A 23,724-nucleotide genomic window follows, 5' to 3' on the forward strand; every position below is an offset into this window, starting at 1 on the left:
ACCTTGAATAGAAAAGAGAACTCTTAGCAGGGAGAGTAGCTCAGTGGCAGATGACTTACCTAACATGTTTCAGCCCCTAGGGGAAATAAATCTGAGCCTGATGGCTTCTACCTGTGATGCCAGGAGTCTGGGAGGCCGAGGCAGAAGGATCACAAGTTTGGTACCAGCCTAGGAAACTGAGAGACTTAGCAAGACCCTTTCTTTTTTTTTCTTTTCTTTTTTTTTTTGGTACCGGGGATCGAACTCGGGACCTTGCACTTGTGAGGCAGGTGCCGGAACCACTGAGCTAAATCTCTGGCCCAGCAAGACTTTCTTTTTTTTTTTTTTTTTTTTCGGTACCAGGGATCGAACTCGGATCCTTGCGCTTGCACAGCAGGCGGCGAAAGCACTGAGCTACATCCCTGGCCCAAGACTCTTTCTTAAAAAATAAAAAAAGGCTGGGGATGTAGTTCAGTGTGAAGGCCCTGGGTTCAATTCTCAGTACAAAAAGAAGAGGAAGAAGAGGTAGGAGGAGAGGAAGGAGAAGAATGAGAGAAAGAAAGAAAGGAAGGAGGAGGAAGGAAGGAAGGGAAGAAGGGAAGAAAGAAAGGAAGAAGGAAGGAAGGAAGGAAGGATCCTTGGACGTAAATTCAAACTCAACTCATCAGCTGCAACTCTGCCTTTCCTCTTTTAGAAAACCTTGCATGTGCGAGGGCAGGCGTGCACCACTGAGCTAAATCCCTGTCCCTCTACCGTCCCTTTTGAATCTTTTCTCCAAGAGAGGGAAAGCAAGCTTGGAAAGGTTGTTAGAATTTGGTGTAGTCAATAGTTTAGCCCAGGTTGCAAATATGCTTCTCAAGGTGAATACACTGTGTAGTTCCGTTCCGTTCAGCTATGTTTTCTTTCCAGTTGTTCATATTAACAACAAGCATAGTGGGAAAAAACTTAATGAACAACTATTCATGCTTTGATTCCTTTTTCACACCCGGTGACATGAGGGGAGGAGCTTGAGCTTTGGAGCCGGTGACCATGAGTTCAAACTGGACGCACTCACTGGTTGTGAAGCGTGGGTAAGTTGTATACACTCGCTGAATCTCATCTTCCCTTTCTGCAGAATGGAGGAGAGGAGGAGGTGGTTCCCCCTCGCAGGTCTGCTAGGAGGATTTACCAAGACTATGTGTGCAAAGGCCCACCTCACTGCTCTACAACTCATGACGGCCAGTATCACCAATTTATCATTGTCCTTCAGAACTGAAACACGATTTTTGAACTGACTGACTCTACAAGGAACAAAAATCGTAAGCAGATGACAAAGAAAACTTAGTTGCAAAATCAAAAATTGATATTCTGGTTTTAAATCACTACTTGTTGGTTTGGTTACTGAAACATTTCATCAGTTTGATGACCTATAAGCCTAGGGCAATGCCCTCGACCTAGCAGGCTTGCCATAGCAAGGTCACAACAACAATAACAAGGAATAGTTTGAATAACCTTTTAATATATGAAACATTTACAAACACCATCTCATTGAATGCCCATAAAAGCCTAAGATTTGACCAAAACAAATACTATGCTTCTCATTTAGGGTCATGGAAAGTAAGATATTAACTAACTCACTTTTGGAACTCTGGTCTCTGTTTCCTCCTCACGGTGGTCCTCTGATCCCCCTTCTCTGTATTAATTTGCTCCTCAGGGCCTATTTTAACCTTTCCTCTCCTCTTTTCATAAAAAAAAAAGAACACATTAAAAAAAACCACACACACAAGGCCGGGGATTTAGCTCAGTGGTTTCGCCACCTGCTGCGCAAGCACAAGGACCCGAGTTCGATCCCCATACCCAAAAAAAACCCACGACATTCTTTTCTGACCTTCTATAGCACATGTGTGAACTGTGTAATTTAGTAATTTATTATTCTCTTTCTTTTCTACCCAGTGATTTCTTGTTTTTTGTGTGTCTGTTTTAAATTTTTATTTATTATTTTTTAAGCTCTGCCCCAGCAGACAAGAACTCTCTCAAGGGCAGGGGCCATGAAAGTGAAATTATTTTGGGTCTCACTCTTCAGGCCCCTTCCCCTTCATAATGCCCAGCCCAGCGGTGGACCCAGAGGAAGAGCCTCATGGATCTGTGATTGATTCGCAGAGAGTTTACTTGAAATGTTGGCCTAGAAAACCTACTGCAGGATAAAAACGGAGACTCAGTCCTTAGGGGCTGCTATCTAAGAGGCAGGGCAAAATGTTCTTGCTGGGAAATCGAAATGCAGAAAGCAAACATAATCAGGAAACACATTATGTGGAGCTTTTCTGCTGATTCTGGTGATCCCCATTACACACTTGCAATTTTATACGACTAGGATGGGCCTTTAGTCACAGTGTCCCCAAGCCATGCCACAGTGACCATAGGTAGGTGGGGGATACCCTTGTGTGGGTTGGTAACACTCTGTTCTCCCTCCTGCAGACATAATTATCTTCATTGTCTAAAAACATTAAACAACTCTCAACTGAGGAAGCTAAATAGCAACTGATATTTTCAGCGGCTCTCTTAAATTAGGACAGCTGAGTTTGATGGAAAAATAAACACCTTTCATACTGAATATCAGTTGCATATTGTTTCACACTGAATATCTGCCCACAGAGAGTTTTCCCCGTTGTTTCATTTTTATCACATTTCTTCCCAGTGTTTTATATGACATGTATAATCAAATTGATGTTCCTTATAAATTCCAAACAACAGGGCATCACTGAGTTTCCTCTAAGGCCCAAAATTCAAAAATTTTTCCAGTGATTCCAATGACCTGATTCCTACCACCAGGACCACTATTTCTCATCCAGTGAGAAGCCAAGGTATTTTTTATTTTATTTTTTTGGTACCAGGGATCGAACTCGGGTCCTTGCGCTTGCGCAGCAGGCAGTGAAACCACTGAGCTAAATCCCTGGCCCGCCAAGGTATTTTTTTTTTTTTTTTTAAATTGAGAGCTCACTTTGTTGTTTAGGCTGGTCTCAAATGCATGGGTTCAAATGATCCTTCTGCCTCAGCCTCCCAAGTAACTGGGACTATAGTTCCCCACCACCACATCCTGTCCCCGTCAGAGCCAAAGTTCTTGGCATCTGAAGCTCTGCCAAGTTCCAGTAAGGCCCTTTCTCCAGGTCGCCACTTCTCAGACTTCGCTGTGAATCAGCAGGGAATCTGGTGCAAATGCAGATTCTGATTTTGTAGACCTGGGCTGGGACCGAGGTTCTGCATTCCTAACGCAGAATGGCAGATGTTCCTGGTCCACAGACCGCACTTCGGGTGGTGGAGTGGAGAGCATATTGCAGGTGCTCCTGTACTGGTAGGAGCCAGACTGCGGCTCCGTCCCTGGGAGTCTAGGCAGCTCTGCTGAAAACGCAGGACCGCCTGGGGAGGACCAGGGTTTGGGAGGACGAGGCCTGCTTCTGCAGGAGCGGAGCGCTGGCGGGGAGCTCTCCCTGGTGCTGCTGCAGGCTTTCCTCACAGACCTGTCCTGAGTTTCCGCTCTCTGGTCTGGAGCTTCCATCCAAATCCTTACTGCGACCGCGCCCTACTTTCATATTGCTGCCTGATGCTGCCTCGTATGTATGTATTTATGTATTTATTTATTTTTGCCTCATATTTATTGCTGGCCCAGAGTTCTTAGTCTCGTCTGGGATAAAGCATTGAGGTCATTAAACTCTTATCTTTGGGAACAGATTTTTCAAGTCACCTATGGTATCTATCTGTCTGTCCATCTATCTATCTATGTATTATCTATCTACCCACCTCTGCTTTAATCAGGAAGGGATGGGAAAAGAAAGTTCATTAAGACCATATCTCCATTAAAAAATAAGGTATAGTATGCACCTTCCAGGTGTTTGAGGCTTTTTTTTTTTTTGGTGCCAGGAATTGAACTCGGGTCCTTGTGCTTGCAAGGCAGGCAGCGAAACCACTGAGCTAAATCCCTGGCCCTCTTTTTCTTTTTTATTGAAGTGAAATTCACACAACATAAAATCAATCATATCAAAGTGTTCAGTGGCATTTAATGTTCATGGCTCCATCTAGTTCAAAAACACTTAATGCATGCCTTTAAAAGCTGTGTGAAAGCAAAGTGGAAGATTAGTTGGGTGATTCAGAAGAAATTTCTGTCATTTATTGAAATCACTAGGCAAATTATCAACTCTTACAATTGAAAATTACTTAACAACATGAATCTTTTTTTACTGGGGATCAAACTTAGGACCTTGTACTTTCAAGGCAAGTGCTGGAACCACTGAGCTAAATCCCCAGCCCAGGCCCCGATTTTTTAACTTTTTAAATATATGCTCAAGTAGTAATGGTAATTGTCATTATTTATGGGACAGTTACTATATTCCAGCCATTTTATATGTATTTTCTTATTTGAACCTCAAAACACCCTAATAGGTATTATTATTGTTGTTGGCTTTTGAAAGAAAAGATTACTTAACCCCAGAGATTTTAATTAACTTTTCTAAAGACACACAGCTGCCGCTTGGCTGAACTGAGGTTTAATTCTAGTCAGTGTGACTTTAGGACTTGATCTCCTAGTCAAGTACAATAATGTCTTATGTGGACACAGACTTATTGTATGTGACAAGTATGAATTATGGCCAGAATGCTAAATTTCGAGCAAGCAAAAAATTGGATACATGCGAACTCAAGATTAAATATTTGGAAACAAGAATGAGAGGAAGCTAGTAGGCCTGGGAGTTTAGCTCAGAGTTGGGGTCCTGGCCTTGTATGTGTGAAACCCTGGGTTCCATCCCCAGTACCAAAAAACCCCCCAAAAAAGTACTATCAGAAGTCTCTATAGAACCATTGAAAATTAAAAAGTGGGGTTTTTTTGCTAAAGATTCTTAATATAATTTAAGGGCTTTGTATTTAATTTTCACCTGTCTGGATTTTGAAATCATGGTTTATAAGTATTACCTTCTCTTTCCTGCATCACTGATTTTTTTGTTGTTGCTGTTTGTTTTGCGGGGGGGGGTTGGTACTGGGGATTGAACTTGGGACCTCGAGCTTGCAAGGCAGGCGGCAGTACCACTGAGCTAAATCCGTGGCCCGCACTCCTGATTTCTTTTTTACTAAAACACTCTAATCAGAAAGGAAACATACTCAAGTTATCTTCTATTTTAAGAGAAAATAAAACAACCTCCCCTCTTGGTGCTTTTGAGACAGGGTCTCGCTGTGTACCCAAGGCTGGCCTTGAACTCAAGGAAATCCTCTTGCTTCAGGCTCCTGAGTGCTGGTATTACAGGTGTGCACCACCACGCCCTGCTCAAAACAGCCACATTGCCTCTCTCTGCCCATTTTTCTGCTCCTTTCACTCAGAACTTCTTGAAGGCATTGTCTGTGGAACCTGTGTTCACCGTCGTCTCCCATCCCTCCAGTGGTGATGGCGTCCCTGCTATTCCACCGAAACTGCCTTCCTTTCGGTCACCAGTGGCCTCTATGTTCACTCCCTCTGGGGCCTTAACCACGCAGCTACACTGCCACCCCCCAGTGCTGTTCATGATTCCTGACACCTGGCTCCATTTGCCTAGGGCTTGGTTTCAGGCCACACACATTTTCCCATGTGCACATCCCAGCCCATGGCTGTACCTACTTCACACCCACTAATTCCAAAGAAGGAAATCTTTTGCTCAAACTCTCGCCCACATGTCTAGCCCAGACCTTCAGCGGCCATCTTGATGTTTCTCCTTGGAGGCTTCATAACTGTCACGTACTCCTGTATCCAAAGCCAAGGTCTTGATTTTTGTCCCAACCTGCTCCTCCCACAGTTTTCCATTTCATAAATGACATCACAATTTATCTAGGAGTTCCTGTAAAAATAAACAAAATCCATTTCCTCCATTCCTAACACAAGCTGGCTTAGCTCTACCTCTCCAGTGTCTATTCAGTCCACCTCTGTCGTTCTCATCTCCCCTGCAGCCTCCATTACACCTCCCCACTACTGCAGCCCCAAACTGGTTTTTCCGCTTTCCTGTATGCTCCCCGAAACTCTTTCTCAGAACAACCACCAGGGTAACTCAGATATTCCCGAGGGGATGAGACTATGTGGTGTGTCTGACCAAGGCGAAAGGAGCTATAGTTGTATCAGAAAGTTTACAGAAGAAGTCATAATGGGTGCACAAAGGCTTAAGCTCATAGCCAAGAAAAAAGGGGGGAAAGCAAATATTAATGCTCAGCATTAAAAATTATATCATCATACTCGATTCAGGTATGAAAAGTAGTAGTAAACACACTACTGGACTGGGGATTTAGCTCAGTGGTTCTGCTGCCTGCCTTGCAAGTGCAAGGTCCCGAGTTCAATCCCTAGTACCAAAAACAAAACAAAACAAAACACATTACTGATTACTGGTTTAATAAAAATTGCTTGTTGGGCCAGGGCTTTAGCTCAGTGGTTCCGCCGCCTGCCTCGAAAGCAGAAGGTCCCAAGTTCGATCCCCGGTACCAAAAAAAAAAAATTGCTTGTCATTGTATTGCAAAAGGTAAGGGAGGAGAAGTGCGCCAGGCAAAGGGTAAATTGAAGCTTGCAAGACAGCAGACATTTATTTTCCATAGGAAGTCAACAGGGGACGTCCAATGGGGAAGACCAAGAAACATGTCTGATTTTCTAAACTACATGTATTTTTTGATGCACAATAAAGAACAAAATCCAGAATTATGAGAAATCACAGTGCATCTTTAAAGTACATCACCTATTATTTTGAAGGTTCGCTGGTTATTTATTTAAGAGTCTTCTGACTGCCTTTCTTCCTAAGATGTAATTTCTGTATTTCTATTTTAGGCATATTCAAAATGTTTTGCTAATAAACCACAGTTCTTCTCTTTTACAGTGGTGTTATGAAACATTTTTAGCGGACTTAAGACACGAATTTAAAAACTAATTTTGTTCAAAAGAACATAAGCCCATTGACTACCTAGTAAATTGTTCCACATATATTTTAATAACCATGACAAAAAAGTCAGTATATGGTTTTTAATGTCAGTTTTAGCCTATTAAAAATGGAACAGTCAGCATGAAGTCTATTTTACTAATATAAAAATAATTTCTAGATACAAAGAGTATTCATTTAAAGTATGATTTCTCTTTCTGTGGAAGTTACATTTGAGAACAAGGAAAAAGAAAAATAATTTCATTTTAGTATTTCCTGAGAATTGTAAATAACAAAGAGCCAGACTATCTTTTCCCATAACTCAAACAATTAAAATAACTGCCTGTTGAAGATATGGTAGGTGGATTATAATACAACCCACTCCAAAATTCAGAGTTCAAGTTGTGGCTCCATCTCTTACCAATTGGATGGTTTCTCTTTCTAACTGGGTGATTTTTAAGTCATCTAATCTGTGCAGGACTCAATTTCCCCACCTGCTGAGCACCTGGGCAACGTAGGGTGCTACTCTGGGCAAGAGTGACACTGTTGTCATTCTGTAGTCCCTACCCTGTGGGGCTTACGTTCTAAGTGGGAAAATTATAAACAAGTGCATAAAGCAATTTTAGACAGCAGTGAGCATCACAAACACAGCACAACCCAAGAAGAGGTGCGACAGTGATCGGGGTAGAGCAGGTCTGAACAGGTGTTATCCAGCGGACGCCTGCTTAATTGAAAACCAACCACGTGGTGGTTTAGGGGGAGAGAATTTCAGGCCGAAAGGACAGCCGTGTAAAGAAGGGGGCTAGCTGATGCATTTAGAGCATGGTGTCTGTTAGGGTTTGAAGATGCAGGAGAGGATTTTGGTTTTATTTGAGATAAGAAGCCACAGAATGGTTTAAGCAGAGCTTTGGGATTTAAACTTACAAAGAATTACCAGTGATTTAGCATGTGTCGCTGAGACCTCTTCAAAAAAGAATGTTCTGACTTTTAAGTACTAGAACTACCAAATTCTGTCTCCATGTACAAGACAAAGTAGTTGAACCAGCGTTAATTAGACTTTTCACTCTTCTGAGCGCCTTTGGGAGAAAATAAGGCAAAGAAAGCTAAGCCACAGCTTCCAGAGTAAGAGAACTGGATAGAGGTCCTAGGCTTGAGGCTGAGACCAGGGCAGGCAGGGGGAGGAAAGGGTCTTGTGGGTCAGGTGGTGGCCTAGGGAGGCTACAGTCTTTTCTGTTCAGGTGATGATTAACATCTTCCTTTATCATTCATGAGAACAAGACAAGTACGGGAAAGCAGGAACCAAACAACGACCTGGGGCATGGGGTGGTGCTGATGTACAGCTACTGCTGCTTACATCTGTCTTCACAGATTCCCTGGGAGGAGGAAGTGACTTCAGTTGCCAGTGGGAGCAGGGAGGATGGGCCATTGACACTGCTTCGACTTTTCTCATGGCACCAAGGACCCTACCCAGGCTCTGTCCGTTCTTAATGCAGCTGAGTCACGGAGAGGGGGCAGGAGGACTCAGATAGACAAAGCGGAAGCCGGCCTGTGACAGTACCACTCACTGTGTGTGGAGGAGAGAATGTGGAGTTCTATTAGGTGTGGCCAGCAGGAGCCCAGGGTATTAAGGGTCACACACTGTTGAGCAGGACGTTGGTCACGGCGTGCCAGGGGAAGGGATGGTTCTGGGCATGGCTAGAGCCACAAGGAGACTCAGTTTTTCCGAGACGAGTAGCATCAGTAATGATGTGAGGAGCGACCCAAGCAGACCCATGACCACATTCTGTCTCCACACGTAAGACCTAATAGTTGAGCCGACGTTAATTACATCTTCAGTCTTCTGACTAGGTCTTGCGAGAAAATAATAATAAAATTTTGAAGTTTGAAATAATAAACTACAGGTGTGCAACTCCTCTTTTTAAGAACAATTGCATTGTGGGTATGGCGGTGCACACCTGTGATCCTGGTACTCAGGAGGAGGGTGAGGCAGGAAGCTTGTGAACCCTGGAATGCCTAGCTTGGTTCAAGGCCAGCTTGGACTATACAGCAGGACCCTGTTTGAAAAAACAAAACGAAGCCAGGCGTGCTGGCCCCCGCCTGTGATCCCAGCACTTGGGCGTCTGAGGCAGGAGGATCCCTGTGAGTTTGAAGCTAGCCTGGGCTACATAGTGAGTTCAAGGTGGATCTCAACTACATAGTGGGACCCTGTCACAAAGAAACAAACAAACAAGATAGATAGATAGATCGATAGATAGATAGATAAGATAGTGATTGCCCGATATTAATTTTATAAGTGCAGAATATAATGTCTATTGTGATACTGATTTATTTATTTATTTTTGCAGTTCTGGAGATCAAACTCAGGGGCTTGAGCATGCTAGGCAAGTGTCACCTCTGAGCTACACCCTCAGTCCGATTAGGATTTTAAAAAAAGTGAATGATTCTCTGCTGATACTCTATCATCTTTTGCTGGCATGCACGTCCTTATAAAGAACTCACTTTAGTTTCATTATTTTAAAAAATGCTCAATCAGACAAAATGTTGAGACTAATTTGCTGTCTTAATAATTTTTTATATGTTATTATGCCTACTCTTCAATATATGCTGCTCTTGGGGGAAGGAAAAGGGAAAGGAAAAGGCATTTATTCAGCTTTCACTATGCTATGCAATTTGGCTGTGGAGAACGGAGGGGTGCACTTTTTTCTTTCTCTTTTTTTGGGAGGGTACTGGGGATCAGACTCAGGACCTTGCGCTTGCAAGGCAGGCGCTGGAACCACTGAGCTAAATCCCCAGTCCTTTTTCATTTTCATTTTTTTTTTTTTTTTGAGACAGGGTCTTACTGTGTAGTTCAGGGTAGCCTTGAACTCCAGGCCGGTCTGGAACTCATGGCAATCCTCCTGTCTCACCCTTCCTAGTGTTTGGAGATGCATTTCTGTCCTTAGACTCAGGTGGTTCTTTTTTTTTTTTGGTACCGGGGATCAAACTGGGGTCCTTGCAAAACTATTTTTTTTTTTTTTGTACCAGGGATCGAACTTGGGTCCTTGTGCTTGCAAGGCAGCTCAGGTGGTTCTTGGGAGCAAGTTACCACCTGGGTAAAGGCACAGGCTGTGACCTCAGAGGTCCACAAAGTCAAATTGCTGCTTTAGCATTTATTGGCATGGGACTTAGGACAAGAAACACAAGGCCTCTAGGCCCCAGTTTACTCATGGGTCGCTGCGGGGAAGAAATGAAATAACGGAGGAAAGCACGTAGCAGAGGACTTGACACACAAACACCAGTTGTGCCACTGGCGCCAGCAGAGGTGAGCAAGGCACTCGTACCAGGTGCAAAATCTAAGTGGGTACCCAAGACTCAGGGATCAAGATAAATACAATTTAACACAACATTTAAGAAACATTTAAGAAAAACTATTGGTGCAGAAAATCTAAGATTAACGAAATATGAACATCTTCATAAGGATGGGATCAGAAGGGCCGGGGATTTAGCTCAGTGGTGCCGCACCTGCCTTGAAATCACAAGGTCTGGAGTTCAATCCCCAGTACCAAAAAAAAGAAAAGGATGGGATCTGAAATCCTGGTTTTCTTACCTGGCTTCAGTAGGGTTTGGCACGTCGCTCCATCCCACATTCTCGTGTGGCAGGTCCTGCTGTTCCTTTTTGCTGTTGGACAGAAGTAAAAGTTGTCTTCTAATTCTCCTACCTATGAAGATCGCTGTCTGATAAGGTACTGCTTGGCAGGAAACCGGAACAAGAGGTCAGCTTGTGTGGGGTGGGGTTCCTTGTCTGGACTGCACGTGATGTCAAGACAGTCCCTGAATGCTGCCTGCACTCTGCTGGACGGAGCCTAGGTGCTGTCCGACTCCTCAGAGAATTGTTGGAAAGATGAGAGAAAAGTTTTCCAAAATCCATGTGCAGTGGAATTTTCTATAATCCTTCCCTTGCTACTGAACTGAATTTTGGGTGATTCAGTTTATTCTGAAGTTATTCTAGAACTTCTGGTCACGAACTCAGAACAAAGTCTCCTTTGTCTCTCTAGTAAGCAATATGAAGTCTCAGTTGTATGCTATGTAACTACACCCTGAGGTGGAATTTGCCCACCTTTGTGTACCAGACACAAATACGGTACTACCAGGAAGGATCTTTCCAATGGTTTGCGGTTCCTTGGCTGGTTGTGCCTTAGTTGTAGCTACTTTAAGAAACCTGTGTGAAACCAAGAATGGTGGCACACACCTGTAATAACTACCGGAAGCTGAGGCAGGAGGACCAAAGTACAAGCCAGCCTGGGTAACTTAGTGACCTAATGAGAGCTTGTCACACACACACACAAAAGTCACGGTGATATGGCTCAGTGTGAAGGCCCTGGTTTCAATCCCTATTACTGCAAAAATATATTTTAACAAAAAATTCTTGTGTGATGGATAGACAGCAATGAAGCTGTAAGTAAAACATATTTAAGAAGACTAGCCTAAGCATGAAAGAAAATTAGCAAAATAAACCACTTATGAAATATTGAAGACATGAAAATCCCATTACGTTTGTTGTACATTTTCTTTTCTTTTTTTGGTACTGGGTATCGACCATTATGTTTACATAGGAAAGGAAAAAGAGAGTTCTTTAATTACGTTACTAGTAGCAACAAAAACAAAGAAAGCCATTAATAATAATAATAATAATAATAATAATAATGTGTTAACTGGTTAATGCTAGGTTTTAGTTTAAAAGGATAATGTCCCAAAATCTGAACCCCACCTCTGCTCAATATAAGATTTCTCTTCGATGATGAAAAAATTAAAAAGGAAAACAGATACGGTGATGATGAAATTGATCAGGGAATTCAGATTGTCAATGGGTGCAAACGATGTATTGTGGTTTCCACTTTTTCACAACAGTACATGTCAACGCAAAGACAGTCACTCTATTTTGAAAGTGTCCATGGGCTCTGGAGACTGCTCTGTGGCTGGTGTGCGTTACCTTCCCTTTTACTGAGAAACTCTAAAGAGCAGCCAGCACCTTTCTTGCATGTTTCCTGCAACCAGTCATTTCCTACCCACTAGCGACCTGATAACTAAAAGATACTCATTAAATGTCACTAGTGACTTTCTATATGCTAGGTCACCTGGAAACGTCTGCTGGAGCCTTTTTACCTGTGGGCTCTCTGACATGGTCCCCAACCCCACAGCTCTGGCTCTCCCTCACTGTTCCCTGGTGGGGACCTTCCTCCTCCTTCTGGTCTCTACATATGCCCACTCCTTGTGGTTTAGTGCTTCGGCCCCTAATTATTAGGGATGAAGACACCTCCCATCAGAGGAGGGTGCCCCACTGAGTCATAAGCTCCTGTGAAGAGTCGCTGAGGACCAGATGAAATGATCAGTGTATCCTTCCTGTTCGTGCCACATTCACGGCCCAGCTGGTTTTCAACCTTTTTTTTATGAATACCACTTTTGACCTATGCAAGCCCTTGACCTTCACCTAGCTGGCCTGCTTGCTGGCCTCACAGATGTCCTGTACAGCTTATCTTCTAGACCCTGGCAGTGGAGGGACAGGACCAGAACCCAGCCATGCAATAAATGAATGAAAGAAAGAGAGAAAGAGAGAAAAAAAGAAAGAACCTTACAATGTCTGCCCCAGTGATGGCAAATCTTTTAGAGATCGAGTGTTCAAACTGCAACCCCAAACCCACTTATTTATTGCAAAGTGCCAACACTGCAATTAAACCTGAATATTGAGGTTTTAGTTAAAAAAAAACAAAAACCAACTGTTATCTGATGCTCAGCTGCTCAAGCGACTTGGCTCATGTGCCAATAGTTTGCCACCACTGCTCTAGTATATATATGTTGCACAAATTATTTATATTTAATGACTAGTTGGTGACTAGTATTACAGCCAGGAAGTTTATACTTGCTCTTTTTTTTCTTTCTTTCGGTACCGGGGATCAAACTCGGGTCCCTGTGCTTTTGAGGCAGGCGGTGGAACCACTGAGCTAAATCCCTGACCCCAACTTGCTCTTTTGATGAAATCATTTTTAGTAAACTGTGCCAGCATAAAATAATTTGTGATAAATCATGGACTGTTAAAGTAACGAGGGGAAATCTATTCTCTGTAATGAGCTCCAATACAAAAAATTCTGGAAAAATGGGATACTTGATTGGAATTTGTCTTACAGAAATAGTAAAAGGTGGGAAAGAAACTAGGGCAAGCTTAAATCATTGTGCATTAAATTTCGTCTCTTAAGATTCAAAACAAATTGCTTTGCAAAGAAAAAAAATGCAGATTAGAAATGGGATGTAATAGGCCTGGTTTGAGATGACTTTGACACCTCAGGACTCATATTGAGGAATCAGGTTTCAAAAGAACTATAACTTTTTTCTTATTGTTAGTGAATATTTAAAAACGTTGGTGTTCTGTTTATGTTACTTAGCGTTAACACTCTTTTTTTAGCACTGGGAATTGAACTTAGGGCCTCATGCACACTAGGCAGGCACTTAGCTACTAAGCTACATCCTCAGCTATTGTTAACTAACGTCACCCTAAATAGAGGTGGCTACAGTGACAAGAGCCCCTCAGCTTTTCCACCCTGGAACATGAGGGAGTCTTGTGGCAGATAAAATGTCAAAGTCATGCTTTGGAGACCACCAGAAGTTTCCTGTTCGGTAGGTGTGCCAAGTGAAGGAATATAAAATTCACTATCACTGTCCTAGAAGGGAGCCTGGGGGGGGGGGGGAACAGGAGAAAACGTTCGGAACCTTTCCCTGGGCCCCCTGGGTTCAGACAGGTGCTTTCTGGGGACACCTACGTCCTTCCAGACAGGGTAGCAAATTCCTTGCGTTTCAAATATATTTTAAGTGGCAGAAAATCCCTGGGAAATCGAGTGACACAGTCATCACAACGACACAGACTTCAATTCAGCATGTATTTCCTGAGTACATGTCACGAGCCAGTCAGCGGGAATCCAAGGAGAAGAGGAAAACAATAGCCATGGAGCTTTTACAGGGCTAAAGGGCTGCTGTTAGGTCAGATGTCCACATTCCGGGACGCAGAGCCGGGACGGTTCTGGCCACAGTGGCACTTTGACATATGTCTATTTGATTACCGTTTGTCAAGCCACAAGCTTCGAGATAGCCGAGCCCTGCCTGGTTTCCCTCTCCTTCCATTGTGTCTCAGAGCTAAACATAGTTTGGAGAGCTTGGCAGACGTCCAATAAATGATACTGACTGAATGAATGTTTCAGACGCAGGAGCCCTTCGTGGGGGGCATTATCCTATTTCCCAGCGGAGGACACAGCCGCGGAATACCCTGGAGCGCGCGCGCGCACGCACACACACACACACACACACACAGAGACACACGCGCGCGCGCGCGAGCGCGCACACACGCACGCCTGGATTCGAAGCTGGGTCCCTCCTACCAGTCACGCTCTTCCTCCCCTCCCGGGGATGGGGGCCCGGGCGGGCGGGGAGCCTGGCGCCTGGGTAAGTAGACCCACCGTGGGAGCGGCAGGAACCAGACGCAGCGGGAGGGGGCGAAGGTGGGTCCCTTGCGCTCGAATCCCGCCCACGCGAGGCAGGGAATCACGAGTGGGTGGCCGCGCGTGGTGCAGGGGGACCTCGAGTCAGCGCGCGGAGCGGAAGGGAGGGGACCCCGCTGCGCTGCAAGGTGACCGAGGGCCCCGGGCTCGCTCACCTGCACAGGTGGGGCGTGCGCCCGAGCGTGGCTTCTACCCAGCTCGAGGCAGGGAGGGCGGACAACTATTTTAGTGGGCAGGAGGTTTCATGAAAACGGGATGCTGGGGTTCCGGGGAGCCTCCCTCTGCAGCCTCCAGGGCTCTCCTCTTCCCGGGCGCCCTGCAGACCCTGACCTCTGCCGTTCCGGGGGCGCCGCCCCACGACAGCGCGCGAGAGCCCCGCCGCCCGTGGACCCCGGGCGGCCACCGCCGAGCGGCTATTTCGGGCGCGGCGCGCGCGGGGCGGGGGGGGGGGGCAGGCGGCGGCTGGCGGGCGGGGACGCCTAGGCTCCAGTGCCTGGCAACCGCGTCCAGGCAACGCGTCCCCCGCCCCCCCCTCCCCCGCCGCAGCGAGCCGCGGCCGCGGCCGCGCAGACTGATTGGCCGGCGCTCCCCGCGGCGCGGCCGCAGCCCGGAGCCCGCAGAGCTCGCCGCGCGCCGGAGAGCTGCCCGCGCCGGTGAGTGCAGAGCCCGGCCGCCCGCGGGGGCAGACGCCGCTCCGCGCCACAGGGTGATCCGCGCGCCGGCTGGAGGGCAGGCGGGCGGAGCGAGGCGAGGGCAGCGTGCTGTGCTCGCAGGTCTCGGGCGCGGGGCGGTGCACAGGTCGCTGGGGCAGGGGCGCGTCCCCGTCCCACCCAGCGAGCTGAGTGACCTTGGACAGGTCGACCCTGCCCGTATTTGGAAGGAGAGACGTGGGTCCTGGGCAGTTGTGTTGCGCCGTGCCGTCGTGCTAGGAGCCGAGGGACAGCCTGAAGCACGGTTCGGTTTGTCAGGTGTTGGATCTGCAAGACTCAACCAAGTTTATTCTGCAAGGGGTTTCCTGGAACCGACCCCCGAAGTGACGAGGGAGGTCACTGTCCTGTGGAAGATGCTCAGGAGAGCAGTCTGAGGTCTGCAGAGCGGCTGCTTAAAACGCTCAGGTCAAAACCCCTGGGTGCCCCAGCCCAGGGTTGTGAACAAAAATCAAGAGTTAATCCTCCCGACTGCTTCTTTGCTGTAGTTGATCTCATAGAAAACTTTGTATTTGAACAGGTAAAACCAAAACCCAGTAGTGGCAGGCAGCAGCAAATTAAATGAGTCATTTTTTCAATGTGCCTGAGGTGCGCGCGCGCGCGCGCGTGTGTGTGTGTGTGTGTGTGTGTGAGTGCGCACGCGCGCACCCTCAGCCTAAAGACCCTATACCTGGTGTCAGGAATTATTTCGCAGGAGTGATCAGAAACAATGCTGGACTGGTTTGAATCTGTCAAAGTGCAGCTTTCTGGGGAGCAGGGCCAAACACAGGCAGGTTGCTCTTCAGATAAGAGGTTCGTGAGAGTAAATATGTTTCTTTATTGAGAACCATTGGTAGGATTTGCACGTTGTATCTGCTTTCAGAGCTCCGCCATGGAGTGTGTGTGTGTGTGTGTGTGTGTGTGTGTGTGTGTGTATGTAAGGAGTATCTGATAGGCTGTGGTTCCTCTTCTATTTTTAGCACTGGCTGGTACTAAAAAAGACACTCAGGCCCTTTTCCACATTGTCCATCGGCAAACTTCCCTCTTCTGCCTGGAGGGACAGACCTGCCTTCCTCTCCCAGGCCTGCCCCTCTGACTTTGAGAGAACCTGGATATTCGTTTGGGTCGCATCTCATCTGTATAAAAATGTGGGCTGGGCAAAGTTTTCCGGTTCATGAAAAAGCTTCTTGTGCAAGCTTGCTTACCAGAGGCTTAGTGATCGTTAATGGTTTATACATTAGAAATCCAGTGGCTCACAGAAAAATACTACGGCCCAGGCATTCAGCCCTACTAAGCCTCCAATGAGCAGATCTCACTGTGCTTGGAATCTCCATTAGCAAAGTCCCCCGCATCCTCGGCAGGCCGCTGGCCTGTGTGACTGCAGTCTTGCAGTGTCCCCTTCCCTACATCCTGCAGCCAGACTCCTGCATTTCCATTTTTCCATTGCCAAGCGGTTCCTTGGCCTTCCCTTTGTACCTGAGCTTCAGGGAATGACTTTTCTCAGAACAGCCCTCTCTGCTGCCCTCTCTCTCACCTGAGCAAGGATGCTCATCTTCTGGCTCGGTACTTCCCACCCTGGTGGGTCTTCAGAATCACTTGGAAGATTTTGAAAAACATGATGTGTTAGGCTCAAGTGTGCCAAAGTAGAATCATCAGTGTGGGTGAGAACTTCAAAATCCTCATTTTAAAAACAAACCCCAAAAGAAGAAAGAGGAGCAACAGGGGAGGGAGGAGGAAGAGAGGAAACAGCTCCCTGCTGATTCTGGTGTTCACTTCGGTTTGGTGTTGACTTCACTTGATGCTACAAAGTGAGCCAGTGACAGGAGGGACCAGCTTCATTCTCTTTGCCTTGCCTCTTTTTTTTTTTTTTTTGGTACTGAGGATTGAACTCAGATCCTTCCGCTTGCAAGGCAGGCAGCAGAACCACTGAGCTAAATCCCCCGCCCCTGCCTTGCCTCTTGCCAGTGACTTTGGGGTTTATGTAGAGGGTCTTCTAATTCATTGACTGCACCTAGAGTTACTCAATGCCAACTCTCGGGGCTTCAGTTTTCACTTTACTTCAACCACTAGCATCTAGGATGTGTTCAGTCTTGAGAATTTCTTCACCTTCAACATCTAGAGCTTGGACTTCTGCCTACTGAGCTGATTCTTTCCACCCACTGTGTTTGCTTCGAACCACCACTGAGGACTCTGATCACTTGCTGTTCCCGTTCTGTGGCTCCTCAAGGCGCCCTCCCGCCATTGGGAGCCTCGGGTGGCCAGCCACTTCCGCCATCTGCAGTCTGGAATCCATTGTCAAAACAGGTTGGGCTTCTCCTATTCCAGTTTCCAATCCCAAATCACCCTCATTGTGTGCACTGTCCTTCCAGCCTGCCTTGGTATTACCCAGCAGAGGCCTTCACACTAGTTCCATTGCTGGTTTGTGCTGGTTGCTTTCATTCACTGAGGTCTTGCTCTTCTAAAGAAAAAGTCCATCATTTGTTGACTCCGACTGCATCCACTTAGAGTTACACTCAGGTTACACCAGAGCTTTGCATCACTAATTAAACTCGTCATGAGTTCCCTTCACTGGTAAAGGTACAGACATTCTAGTTTGCAGCCCTGGGCCTTCATTCACTGTGCGTCCTCCCTGTGTCTTCACTCGTCCCAGGCGTTTTCCTCTGCTTGTTTTTGCCCTTGTTTATCTTCTTTCTTCAAAAGAAGATGTCTTCAGAGGAACCTAGGCCGGCACCCTGCCCTCTCTGGCCTTGAAGCCAGCAATCTCTTCCTTCCTCCGGGGCCCTTTGGGAACTTGTTCCATTTCCCGTTCCCCATCTCCATTTCTGTGGCCTCTCCTTCCTCTGCCCCAGCCCCCATTCCGCCATGTATTCAGGTCACTCATCTCCTGGGAAATTGTTCGAGAGGCCCCGCCCTGTGCCGTAGAACTTCCTGCGGCGAGGGAAATATTTTATATCAGTGCTGTCCCTGAGCTCTCCCAGTGTAGCTAAGTGTGACTGAGGAATTGAAGTTTTAAGGGGCAGACTGCAAGTTTTGCATGCATGAGGCATTCTCAGTTCTATCCCCAGCACCACAAAAAAAGAAAAGAAAAATATTCAATTCCCTTTAAAGGGGCACACGGGGCTGTTGGTGACTGGGAGACTGTGCAGCCCCAGATCCCAGGCGCTGATGAGCTCTCCGGCTGGCCGCGGGTCTCGCCTTGGGCAGCCCGCTCACACTTCATCTCCATCGTCTTCCTGCCGAAGCTGCCTGCTCCTGGGCGGCAGTGGAGGTGCCCTCACGGCCCCTTGGCTCTGTCCCGCTCCTTGGTCTGTGCCCTGCGGCGGCTGGTGGTGTCACTCTGCTCCTGGGCCTCTCGTGGTCCCTGTCTTCCACAGCACTGGCCGCCCAGGTTCTGTGCCCAGCTCCTGTGCCTCCTTCGCCTTCCTGTCCTTGGGCCCCCTCAGCTTTCCTGGCCTCATCTGCACCCCAAAACCAACCATGACGAGGGGGACTGGACGAGTCCCCTCACCTCCCCGAAAGCCTGGCTCCTTCCTCCGGCTATGAGGCCACAACTCTTCCGGTTCCTGTCCTGAAGGTGAAGAGCCCGAGGGAGACAGAAGTTAGAGTAACTGAAGGGAGGCACTGCTCGCTAGGAATCGATCAGAGAAAGGAACTCGGGATCTGAATGTGGAGCTGGCAACCTCTGAGCTTGGAGCCCTCCTTTCGACCCTGTTTTGCTCAGCTTGCCCCCTAGATTTCATTCAGAGTTTAATACCAGGAAACCTACTATTTTGTCACACTGGATTCCTTAATCAGTGTTCCTCTTTCTTAACTTTTCATTTTGAAATAAGTCATATTTACAGAAAAATTCCAAGGATTTAAATAATTCAGATATACCCTTTAACCACATTCTTCTTCATTTTTTTATGGTACCGGAAATTGAACTCAGGACCTTGCGCTTGGCAGGCAGGTGCGGTACCACTGAGCTACATCCTGGGCCCTAACCACATTCTTCTATCACAGTCTCTTACTCCCTGACTCGGCATACCTGTGTCTATGTCGCACACGTAGACATGTACACACACATATATTTGTTGTAAATTTTCCCTGAACCACTTCAGAATAATATAGACATGGTATACCTTTATCCTCCTAAATACTTAAGGGTATTTTTTTTTCTTAAAAAAGAACACTTTCTTCCAAAACAAGTGTCAAAATCAGATTTAACAATCAAGGTCCTGAGTTTGATCCCCAGTATTGGAGGAAAAATCAGATTTAACATTGATTTAGGGTTATTATCCAATCCACAGATCTTATCATGTATCACCAGTTGTCCTTTATGCAAAAAGAGGGGGAAAGATCTTTAAAAAGCAAAACAAAACAAATGCTTTTGTCCAGGAGCCAACCCAGGCTCTTTGTTGCATTAGTTGTCATTTCCTTTAATCTGGGCCAGTTCCGTAGTCATTCTATCTGTCTTTCATGACCTTGACAATTTTTTTTTCGGTTTTTTGAGACAGGGTTTCGCTAAATAGATCAGGCTGGCCTCAAATTCACTATGTAGCCCAGGCTGTCCTGGAACTCATGGCGATCCTTCTGCCTCAGCCTCCTGAGTGGGATTACGGGCCTGCGCCACCACGCCCAGCGGTGACCTTGACACTTTGGAAGGGCTCGGGCCAGTTACTTTGTAGGCTGCCCCTTCACTGGGCGTGTGTGCCATGTCCTGTGCGTGGTGGCACTGTGCCCTCCCCATGGCCCCTGGCTGGCTGTCGTGCTGTTGTCCTCCTCTCTGTAGCTGGAACTGGCACCTGGGCAGTGCTGCTCCTGTGTACCTCCTGTTGGTCCTCCAGCCTTGAGGTGCACCCTGCACTGTCCCCCTCAATCTGTCCCATCCTGCTTGTTCTCGTTGTGTCTCCTGTGTCCAGCAGTTGAGGTGCGAAGTCTACTGCCCAGTGGGCACAGTTGCTTTGTCCTCTCTCCATCCTTCCCTACTCTGTGCTTAGCCCATCTCTTGGGATACCCACCTCTAATCCTGCTCCTCAGATGCTTCCCCTGATGGCCCAGCTCAAGCCCATCCTGCCTTCTGCTCAGTGGCTGTTGGGTCTGTGACATTTTGGAGCCCAGGGTGGCCTCCAGCCTTCGACCCTCCTGCCTCAGACTCCCGAGCGCTGGCATTACAGGGGTGCCCCTCTCCACTTGTGCCTGGCACCCTGCTGATACCGTCTCCCTTGACTCACAGCCCAGTGCGTACTCACTGACTGGACTAAGGCACCAGTTAAATCAGCAAGCAGAGGGTCTCGATGACCTTAGAGCTGTGTGCCAGCTTCCGGTCTGCGAGGGCAGCTGTGAGACCCATGCCGCGCCCTTCGAGGCAGGTGGGTGGCTCAGAAGAGGCTCTTGTAGGGAAGCAGTGGATACTTGGAGAAGTGGAACAAATTATTTCCCTGCTGACATCTTAAGTTTGTGCCTGTGTTGAGACGAAGAGAGAGCATAGTTGATCTGAGAAAGGACTGGAGAAACTGAACATCACGTATTAAAAATGGCCCGCCTGGTTCTCCACACTTCCAGTGGGCAGCTGAAAGGGAGAGCCTCCCAGACTCACTTCCTCCCTGGAGCCCAGCCACCTCTTCCTGCCATTGTCGGGTCTCTCCGACCTCTACTTGCTCGTTCTTCTCTTCCTTTTTTTTTTTTTGAGACAGGTTCACTACATTCCCCAGGCTGGCCTCGAACCTGCTGTGTTCCTCCTGCCTCAGTCTCCAGAGTGCTGGGATCACAGGTGTGTCCCTCCATGCCTGGCTCAAAAGCAAGTGATTTTGAAAGAGGAAACTCGATTGATTTTTACTACTTGGTGGTCTTCTGTGATTCTTTTCCTTGCTCAGTGGTCCTTGTTTACATGTTTGTTTGCTTTTGAGGTACTGGGGGATCAAACCTAGGGCCTTGGATAAGCTAGGCAAACCTTCTGCCACTGAGCTGTGCTCCCGGCCTTTTTACTTATTTATTTTTGCCGTGCTGGGGATTGAACTCAGGGCCTTGGATGTGCTAGGCAAGCGCTGTATTACTGAGCTACCCCTCGAAACCCATTTGGTTTGTTTTTTTTTTTGAACCGGGGATCGAACTCGGGTCCTTGCGTTTGCGCAGCAGGCGGCGAAACCACTGAGCTAAATCCCCAGCCCTCATTTGGTATTTTTAAAAAGCAGTCATGAGAGGTAATAAGGTGATTTAGCAGAACATAATCCCCTCTTTCCGGTACCCCAGGAAAGTTGCTGCGAATGTGCTGGTTGACAGGCATCCGAAGGGCTGAATTTTTCTGTCTCTGCTGAGAAGTCAGGAGTCAGCTTGTAGGGCTGCGAGTTGCCCAGGTGGTTGGGAACGCAGGGCGGCTCCCTCGTGCTGACCCACGGTTACCCCAACACGGGCCCGCAGCGCTCCTGGGGAAGTGAGGTGACGGCCGAAACGTCCTCTCCGCAGGAAGTCCCTGCGGAAGAAGCAGAAGTCCTGTTGCTGCATCTCTCTGAGCTCGGCTTGAAGAAAGAGCGCGTTTGTGTGGGAGCGTGTGTGTGGGGTTGCTCTCGCATTATGGGATTCTTAAAATTGTTTAACCGGGAAGATGTTATTCAGAAACCTCTGGTGCCTTCAGCTTGGTTTATTTTTTTGTTTCAGATTTCTCCCCCCTCCCCCCCTTTTTAATTATCTCTGGAAGAGCTCAAGAGTCCTCCCCTGCTCTCTCTAAATAGTTATAAAATTAATGTGCTGAGCTCCAGTTGTTGCTCAAAATGAAAGAGTCTCTCCAAGACTGGCACACTAGGCAGGGGAGGCCGGCAGCCCTCTGCCAGTGAGGAAGGAATTGGGGCCACATTGGCTTTGTCTTCCAAACCCTCATCCTGAGCTCCCCACAGGCAGGACCCAAAGTCGAACCTCGATTCCCGGGGGACACGGAGTCGGCCTCTCTGTGCGAGCCCTGCACACCTACCTAGGGGCCGAGGGAGAGAATTTAGTAGGTAGAGTTTACACCGGCTTTTAATAATATTTTTTTTCTGTTCTAGCTGTTGTATTTGGCAGATTCCCTTTTGTAACATTTGGTAATGTGTCTTCTCTAATGCTAGAGAGAAAAGTTGCCAAATATAGCTGTTGATAAAAGTAATATTAAGACACTTCTCTCTCGGTGTGGGTGTGCGCGCGTGTGAGGGCCCGGCCCGCCGTGGGGCGGCCTGAGCCGTCTGCCAAGCTCACAGCTGGAGCAGCCATGGAGAAATCAGCAGCAGGATGTGAGCGTGGGAACCACGGGCCTTTCAGACAGACAAAAAGGCAAATCAACACATACTTATGTGCTGGGGTTCACGGGGGACACGGCTTCCTATGGGACACGGTCCCTGCTGCCCCCAGTAGCTCAGCCGGGGAGACAGAATCCGTGAAAAGTTCAAATAACAATAGAAGATTTAAATAGCATTTCAAAATAGCTGTTATTAATAGACGAGAACAAAAACCAGTCTGTTTCTGCAGGGTTCTCCTGAACATGTCAACGTCGTTCTGAGCCGGGGAGGGTGGAGAAAGCAGACTCCTGTGACGGCGGGGGACCCAGTGGTTTGCGTGTGACTCGGGACTGTCCAGAGCCCACCCGTCTGTTGGAATCACTGGATTCCTTCAGCTATGCAGCACCCACTGCTGTGGCCGGAAGACCGCTGTAAACGCTTTAAGCATTCTAAAACCTAATTTAAATTTTTATTGTTGTTGTTTTGAGTCAGGGTTGAACTATGTAGTTCAGGCTGGCCTTGAACTCATTATGTAGGCCAGGCTGGCTCCCTCCTGCCTCAGCCTCCTGAGTGCTGGGATCACAGGTGTGCGCCACCATGCCCAGCTTTGTGACTTGATTTTGATAGCTGTAAGTGAAATTTTTCTGGTGTGTGTCTGTGTGTGTGTGTGCGTGCACGCGCGTGTGTTGGCTCATTCCTTTTTTCAAGTACTTATGTAAATTTTTATAATTGCAAAAATATGCCTATATAAGGTATTCTGAAAATAACAGCAGTCGTGGTGGTGCATACCTGTGACCCTAGCACTCGGGAGGCTGAGGCAAAAGGATCACTGCCAGTTCAAGGCCAGCCTGGGCTACATAGCATGACCCTGTCTCCAAAAAAGAAAAAGAAAGAAAGAAAATAAGGAAAAGCAGAATACAAATGTACCCAGTGGCACTATTTACATTTTTATTTCCTTCTTTCCATGATTTGAACAGTATTTCCAAAACAAGACTTCTAGAGCCTTACCCGTAATTTCCAAGATGGTCGAGGGGTTTTTGGTCTGTCCGAGAACGGCCGTTTTGGTCTGAGGATGCCCCTCACGCACAGGCCACGCAGGGCTTGGGTCTTGGACCCGCACTTCCTGCCCACGCACCTCGGCAGCACCAGCCATCTGCGCCCTCCTGCCCCGGCCCGGGATACTTCTTCCAGGGACTGTGCACCTGTTTCCCAGAATTCTGGTCAGGGCAGGGAGAGGCGAGCTGTCCGGCAAGGAGTCGAGTGCCCATGGGAGCCCTGCGGACGTGAGGGGGCGCCCCTGCGGCCAGCTGTGGGCCTTTGCTTGGCCTGAGCAGCTGGGTACCCTGGGTCCACTCGAACAGCCCTCTCCTTTCACTAAAACAAGTGGCTCAGCCGGGGATTTAGCTCAGTGGCTCCGCCGCCT

The 23,724-nt window shown here is 47.5% G+C and overlaps 2 protein-coding genes across 10 annotated transcripts in view; one reads left to right on the forward strand and one right to left on the reverse strand.

The window, feature by feature from the left end:
• Positions 1-14,804, reverse strand: part of LOC110344147 (uncharacterized) — a 40,830-nt gene extending 26,026 nt beyond the window's left edge. Inside the window, exons 1-2 of the mRNA XM_087199017.1 lie at positions 14,545-14,804; positions 10,453-10,524 (exon numbers count right to left, since the gene is read on the reverse strand). The gene's annotated coding sequence lies outside the window, so the exon portion shown is untranslated. The remainder of the gene's footprint in view (positions 1-10,452; positions 10,525-14,544) is intronic.
• Positions 14,190-23,724, forward strand: part of Fam81a (family with sequence similarity 81 member A) — a 49,709-nt gene continuing 40,174 nt past the window's right edge. The window contains exon 1 of one of the 9 annotated variants that reach the window (XM_004855725.4): positions 14,190-14,333. The gene's annotated coding sequence lies outside the window, so the exon portion shown is untranslated. Of the gene's footprint in view, positions 14,518-14,931; positions 15,043-23,724 lie in introns of those variants that run through there. The other 8 variants (XM_087199015.1, XM_087199008.1, XM_087199014.1 and 5 more) reach the window with 8 other exon arrangements.

Source organism: Heterocephalus glaber, unplaced genomic scaffold (assembly GCF_053883595.1).
Source record: "Heterocephalus glaber isolate CG9 unplaced genomic scaffold, H.glaber_assembly_v1.0 deba00001689, whole genome shotgun sequence".
Lineage (NCBI taxonomy): Eukaryota > Metazoa > Chordata > Mammalia > Rodentia > Bathyergidae > Heterocephalus > Heterocephalus glaber.